The sequence below is a fragment of the Porites lutea genome, chromosome 6, assembly GCF_958299795.1.
Source record: "Porites lutea chromosome 6, jaPorLute2.1, whole genome shotgun sequence".
Lineage (NCBI taxonomy): Eukaryota > Metazoa > Cnidaria > Anthozoa > Scleractinia > Poritidae > Porites > Porites lutea.
The window spans coordinates 11528828-11536277 of NC_133206.1; positions in this window are offsets into that span (position 1 = coordinate 11528828).

Consider the following 7450-nt stretch of genomic DNA (forward strand, 5'->3'; position numbering starts at 1 on the left):
ATGAAATAGACAGAACAGCCGGACTAAACACCCTTTATTAGCTTTGAGACTAAAGATTGGCTACCTGTGGTTATCAAACAAAAACAGAGGACAGGTAATGCATATCACAATAAACACACGCTCATCAATCCATCATTATTTAAAAGGGACAGTTCACGGTTCAGCTCATGCGCATTAATTTAATTACTTTTTCCCAATTTATTATTAATTCTATCGGTTAATAATCCCACTCACATGTATCTCGGCGATCTCAGAGTGTATTTCAAACTGAAAGTAGACGTGTCTTTCCAGAGTAACCTGAAGTGGGATGGAGGAGTACTAAAATCGCAGAAAAATTGGTCGATTTTGCCAACACTAGCAACGTTGAATTTATTGCTGACCCGAAGGTTTTATTCCATGGTTGATTAATTTTCAGCTATTCACGATGGTCAGAAATAGGTGTTTTTCCTCCCACATAGGTCACAGAGACGTGAAGAATTTTTCAAATGACATGAGACTTGGCAGGATTGTTGCTTGAGAGATTGTACATTTTTTGGTGGCAGTTTGATAGTCTTGATGGACATTGTGACGTCACAAATAGCTTCCAAATTTGGTGCCAAAATTTAGAATTAAGAAAATCGTCAGAAAAAACACATAGAGGTGTTCTGTGATCAGAGTGAAGCTTTCCAGTGAAAACCCCATTAAAATCCATTAAAACGGGACAAAGTTACAAGCTATTTTGTGACTGACAATAAAAGAAGGAATTTAAAGAATTTAATTGTTTTATTACCTTATATGGTAAAACTTTAGGGAGGTTTCCAGTTCAAGACAATAAATGGAAGTTAAAAGAAAAGTAACGGATAACACACTGGAGAAAATTTGTAGTTTTTTGAATTTGGGACTCTATAGGTATTTTCACTTGTGACGTCATCAACACGTAAATATGACGTCAACATGTTATGAAATGACGTAACATGCAACCTGACACCCCGAAATTCAAAAAACTACAAATTTGCTTTTATGCATGGTTCGCTTAGTTTCCTTGCTGTTTAGTTTAATAAGCTGGAGTTTAAATACCCCTAAAGTTTGACCATATATGGTTAATTCCATACATTTGGCGGGAAATTTGAATTTCTTTAGTTAGCTTTAACTTTGCAACAATTTAACGGATTTAAGTGGGGTTTTCACCAGAAAACTCCGTTTTCTTTATAGATTTTATTTATAAAGTTATTTAGGTCAAATAATTAATTCCAAATTTTAGTGTCATGTTTCAACGTCACTTATGACGTCATGCTGCCAATCAAAAGTATAAAACTACCATCAATACATGTGGACTTTCTTTTACTATGTTCCTGCCAAGTTTCGTCTCATTCGGAATACTTCATAATCATCTGTGTGTCTCTAATGAGCCATGTGGGAGGAAAAACACCCATTTCTGACCATCGTGATTTGCACCTAAGTTGATCAAGTGACTGCCAGAGTGTGCAGATTGGTTTTTTGACTACATTATGACATGATCATAAAGATTTCATAGACGATGCAGCATGTCCCGGCAGAAAAACAGCATTTTGATTAACAAGCATGCGCTGAACCGTAAAACCTGTTCCTTAGCAACTGTCCATTCAGGTGACGTGAAGATAGGAAAATTCGCGATCGTGATGGGCTGGCCACTAAGCTTTTAGAATAACGATAATTATAACTTGTTCTGACCTATTCGAGCCTGACGGACTGATAAGTCGTCAGTGCTGCTTTAGCAGTAGTCAATTGGTTGTTTATAAGCGAGGGATTTGAGGACAAATTTTGCGCCGAGCCAAAACTTGTAATTGGACTGCAACGATGGCGACTTCATCTTCGATTTCACTGTCGTCGAGCGACTCTGGCTCAGGATCTGTATTCGACACCTCGGAAGAAAAGACAAACGGAACTAGATTGGCAAGATTAATCATCGATGGAGGAACTTACGTTTTAAGAACGCTTTTAGATTCTGTTTATCCTGAGCCGAAATTACTTGCTAAAGAGTTGAACAAGAACTTTGTTAAGTTTCAAAATCTCAAGTCAAAACGCGTGATATCGGACCATCAGTGGCAAAAGTTATTTCCGCCTTCAGGTCTACCGAACTCAAAGCAGTTTGATATAACACTTTTACATTTGTTGATTAGAGAAATCTGTTATCTACCTGCGCCACTAACAGGCTGGCATAAAATGCCTGCTGATGATGACCAAAGCTTGGAGGCCAACATCGCCAGAATCAAATGCTTCCGAAATGAGCTATGTCACAATGTTTCAACAGGCATTCCTAATGAGGAGTTCGAAGACAAATGGAATACATTAGCTTCGTCTTTAGAGGCGATTAAAATTGGCGTCTACCGAAAGAAAATTCATGCTCTCAAGAATGATTCGATTGACCATGAAACCCACAAAAGGGTGGAGGAAGAAGTCGAGAAGTGGCAACAATTTCAAGAGCTAGAAGATATTAAGCCAATTTCTGAACTTGACAGCTATTTTCCAGATATTCTGCCACACGAGCGCATGTTTGGTCGTTCACAAGAGTTACTGGAGGTCGTAGAATGCATTGAAGGCGGAAAGATTTCTGTAGTGCTGATAACCGGGGGTCCAGGATTTGGTAAAACAACTTTGGCCAAGGCAGCTGCCCATGAGCTTGCAAAATCCGATGACATGAGAAAAGTGTTGTTTTGCCGTTTACTTTCAAGGAAAACGTTCAATAAAGTGGCCATTGAGATGATTCACTCATGTGGAAAGAGCTATGCACAGACCCCCAAAGATCCGGACCAATGGCTTAAGGACTGGAGCAGACAGATCCAAATGCAAGTCACTTTTGTTCTCGATAATGCAGATGATATCCTGGAATCAGAACAAAGATCTTCCTTCTTAGACATCTTGCGAGAGATGACGCAATTATCGGAGAAAAAGCTGACATTTGTGATTACTTCCAGAGAACAATTCCAAGCACGAGATCTGCTGTCGAAGGAGGTCGTGTTATCCTCGTTATCGACGGATCAGGCGAAGAAAGTCCTTATCTCCCGCGTAAGCGATAAAGAAATAGGCGAGAACCTTTCCAGAACAGAGGAAATAGTAAAGCTGTGTGGCCGTGTTCCTTTGGCTCTTTGTATTGTTGGGTCACTTCTTTCAGACTATACCGAGGAGAGGCTTGTTAATGACCTTGAGAAGGAACCTATGAAGCTGCTGGATGATGGAAATGAGTCAGTTAAAAGAGCCATCAAAACGTCTTTCGATCTTTTGTCCCAAGAAAAGCAGGATTCCTTGGTCCTAATGTCAATTTTCCCGGGATCATTTGATAGCGATGCTGCCGTGGCTGTGATATCACGAGCTTGCCCAGAATCTGGGACCCTACCAGTTTACGTTCTGCGCTGCTTAAAGAACAGCTCTCTTGTTGAACAACCAAGTCCCCGCAGATATTAGCTGCATCCTCTAATTCGCGCCTTTGGAAAAAAGATTGGCCAAGCCAATGATCGACAAATCTTTGTTGGGGTAGAGAAACTGGCCGGTGCTCACTTCATTTATCTTCTTGCTCAGAACGCAAAGATATTCTGGAGCAAGGACCAATGCAAAAGAGCTATTGACTTGTTCAGTAAGGACAGACATAATTTTGAGCACTTCCTCCAAGTCTACGCCAAAGCAGCGGAAATCCGCGATGAAGAGACCCTTGACAATTGCAAAGAGTTCCAACACGATTTTCTCCAGAATTGCATGTATTTGGAGAAGTGTCTTTCACCGTCATTCTATACTGACTTTTTGGAAGCGTTATTGTCCTACACTGACCCAAAACTTGAACCAGTGCGTGCTGCAGAACTCTTATGTCTTCGAGGACAAGAGAAAAGAAAAGTAGGAGACAAGGAAAATGACTACCAGGTGGACATGGAAGACGCATATAAACTGTACTCTGAGAACAGTGGTAAATTCGAGACAAACACAATGTCGGCAGTCTTCTTGCTTAATAGTTATGCAGACTCTATTTCCAAAAGAGGAGACCCTGCTAACAATCCAGAAGTAAAAAAAGTCAATGGAAAGGCTCTGGAGCTCAGCGAATCTCTGGAGAAGGGTCACCCAGAAAGGGCAGAAGCTCTTTTACTTGCTGGTCGATTTGCAAAGCGAAGACGTGAGTGGCGTGAGGCAGAAATGAGGTTACAAGAGGCATTACAGCTATTTCAGGAGTTCCTCGGGACACATTTGAGTACAGTTCACGCCTTGAAGGAAATGGCGGACTTTTATTTCTCTGGCCCGACTGACAACGATTTGGAAAAAGCTCTCGCGTATTACAAAAGGGCGCTTGAGATGATGAAACAGTTAGGAATGGAAAACAACAAAGCGAACATCATGATTTTGAACAACTATGGAATTTGTTCTGAAAGACAGAAAGGAAACTTTCAGGAAGGAACAAAATACCTCGAACGAGCTTATATTTTAGCGGACAGAGAGTTGCAACCTGATCACATGTGGAAAGTAAAGATCAAGACTCACCTAGCCTTACTATATGGGAAGAAAGGAAAGGAAGAAGATGCCGTAGCATCAATGCAAGAAGCCCTTGAAATGTGTAACAGACTTAAAAAGCCAATTAAGCACCTGGGAAATAAGCATAGGAATGACGTAACTTCCTTTTTAAAACGTCATAAAGAATATTTTCCCCAAAGCAAATTCCCGCGCTAAAGTTCCCGACCGTGGGTATGTTTAAAACTCAGAAAACTGTCCCTGATTTACCGGAAAGATCGTTGAGATGGAGAGCTCACAAGACTCAGCTATTCAGTGCCGTAACTATTTTACTGTGAGCCCCCAGATGAGCACCACAATAATCCGTGTGATGGCTGTGGTTCCTTGGGACCCCTGCGTTATATAATGCTGGATCAATCTCGATTTCAGACGTTCAAACCGTCTCATGGGATATATTAAAAAATACGAAATTAGTTACCTTTTATTATTACGCGTCTTTGCCGTCGAGGGCATGTAATCGCGACGCATCTTTGACTTCAAGATATGAGTAATGCGTGTTCCTACTTTCAAGTTCACCTTGCCAAATTCAAAGTTAATTGTTGTTGGAAACGTTCATTAAGGTCAGCAACGATTTAATAACAATTTACTGGGAGAACAGTGTTCTTTTATGAACTTTTTATTGGGCTGCCCTTAAGGGCAACGATCAATCAACAATTACTTTTCATCTATGTCAAAAAGGCAAAATGGCAGACGGAACTTTCAGGTCGTCTAGCGGACAGATTTGGAAGTCGACTTAAGGTGTTTCGATACAGTTTTTCAGAGGCCATACCGATATTTTTCAATCGCCTTAAAAGTGATTTTTTCCTTGTCCGATCGCTATAAAATTTTTACCAGTAATTGGCTATGGATTGAAATATGTGAAAATGTAGTTTTAAATAAAATCGATATTACTATGACAACAATAAACAAAAAACTTTGAAATTGAATAAAAGCCAAATTTTGTGTGATCTAGACCTGCTACTGAAAATCCAACACTAGGAACTTAAAGTTTGGTGTTTAGCAAACAATATCCGTAAGAAGTAAAAAATTCTGTATGTTTGAATTCGACTAAAACGAAAAAATATTTCAAACCTTAAACTTTCAATAGCCGTGATAGGTTATTTAATAAAAACGTTATAAATGACTCAAATTATTCTTAAGTAGCATACGAATGATGCTTAATATCATATTTTGATGCTAGGAAATTTTGGTGCACTTTCGTTCATGCGATCTTGAAATCTAACCCGTTTTCTCACCACCTGTATAAGTGTAACTTCATTCAGAATTTGGACTTTTAGCGCTTTCTTGTATATCTCCAAAACGACTCGAACGAATTTTTTTTAAAATCTCTTCACATAATCTTCATAATGTATATAAAAATGTCTGAAACTTTCTTTCTTTCTGAAGATTGATTCACTGCAGCACCTTGAAATTTCAGGACAAACTTATCCTACGAACCGAACAAAAATCTGCGTTACAACATTCACTGTTTTGACGTTATGCTAATTTTTCCAAAATAATGCGCACTATACATACCTCCATGACTAGTACATTTTAGTTTGAATTTATCGCATCTTTTGAATGTAAAACATTGACAATAGTCACACTGAAATGTACTAGTCATTGTCCGCATTAATCGTCTCTGAAAAACTGTATCGAAACACCTTAAAACGACCACAAAATCCCTTATTGCGTGGAGTTATTGGCGCTATATCTTTGCCGAATGATTTTCTGAATACAGTATTCGGATGAGGTAGTTAGCAGTGACAATGCCCTCTCACAGTCCCGACGTTTGCAATTCTCGCCCTGTGTGTGAAAAGCCTACAAGAAAGGAATATGCTATCCGTAAATCTCTCCGTCAAATAGAAACTTATTTCCTTGGGTAGTTAGAAGGGTTTTAAATGCAACATCCGACAGAAATGAAACTGAAACGTAATTTGCTCTGTGAGTTTTAAGAAAAAGAAAATTACTGTTATATAAGGAATGTTCAAAACCCCCAAAATAGGCTTGATTTCCGCTGGTCCCTCATTCCTCCCCCAGAAGAGACCGAGAAGTCTGTTCGAAGAAGGAGCACGGACTAATTTTCCAAACAGCGGCTGGTAATCGAGCCTACCCAAAACGTTGACTCTGTCACGTTTTATATGCGTAGTAAGACAATAATTTTGGATCCTCTGGTTAGATCAACTTAGTCACGTTATAACTGTCGTGCTATATTTTTGGGGGGTAGAGCTGGATTGAAGGCGGGAACGGGGTGCTTTGTGTAAAGTCCCAATTAAAAAAAAAATTGCCGATCATTTCTTGTTTCAAAAGGCTGTTTTTTAAGGGGTAATAACTGCAAAAGTTACTTTTCAGCCAGAGTTTAAATACGCGCAGTAGGCAGACCGTAACCAAGGAATCTAACAACCACGTTCCCGGGGTTCTCTCCTACCCCGCTCCGTAGGACGGGATCTAATCCGAACGTTGAACGTTTCATGAGACGGACCAAACTTAGTGAGTAAAGTTCATGAAAATTCCGCATCTGGCTCAGTTAAGTCCGTCTGAATGATCGCGGTCCAACACGTTCTTATCCGCCTACTTCAGACGAATAGAACGGAACGTCTGAAGATCGTCTCCGGTCTTGACATGCGACCCATTTGTAGGATGATCTATATGTAGCCTCGTTCGACAGAAAATTTATTACTGATCTGATTCAGCTGATTGGTTCGACGCGTCCTAGATTCGGTGTCTGACCCAAGAGAGGATGTTAACTTAATTCGGGTCGACAAAAATAAGAGTTTGGTTTGTCTCATAAAAAGTTCGACATTTGGCCTAGGCCTTATGATGTGCCTTCACAGGGTGGCCAACATTTTAAAACCCCACATTGGATTTGGGATTCCTGGTTACTGGTATCAATTTGCTGAGGCACCCAAAAGTGGGACTTTGCAGGTTTCACTGAAAAAAAATGGAAAATAGACATGGCCGACAA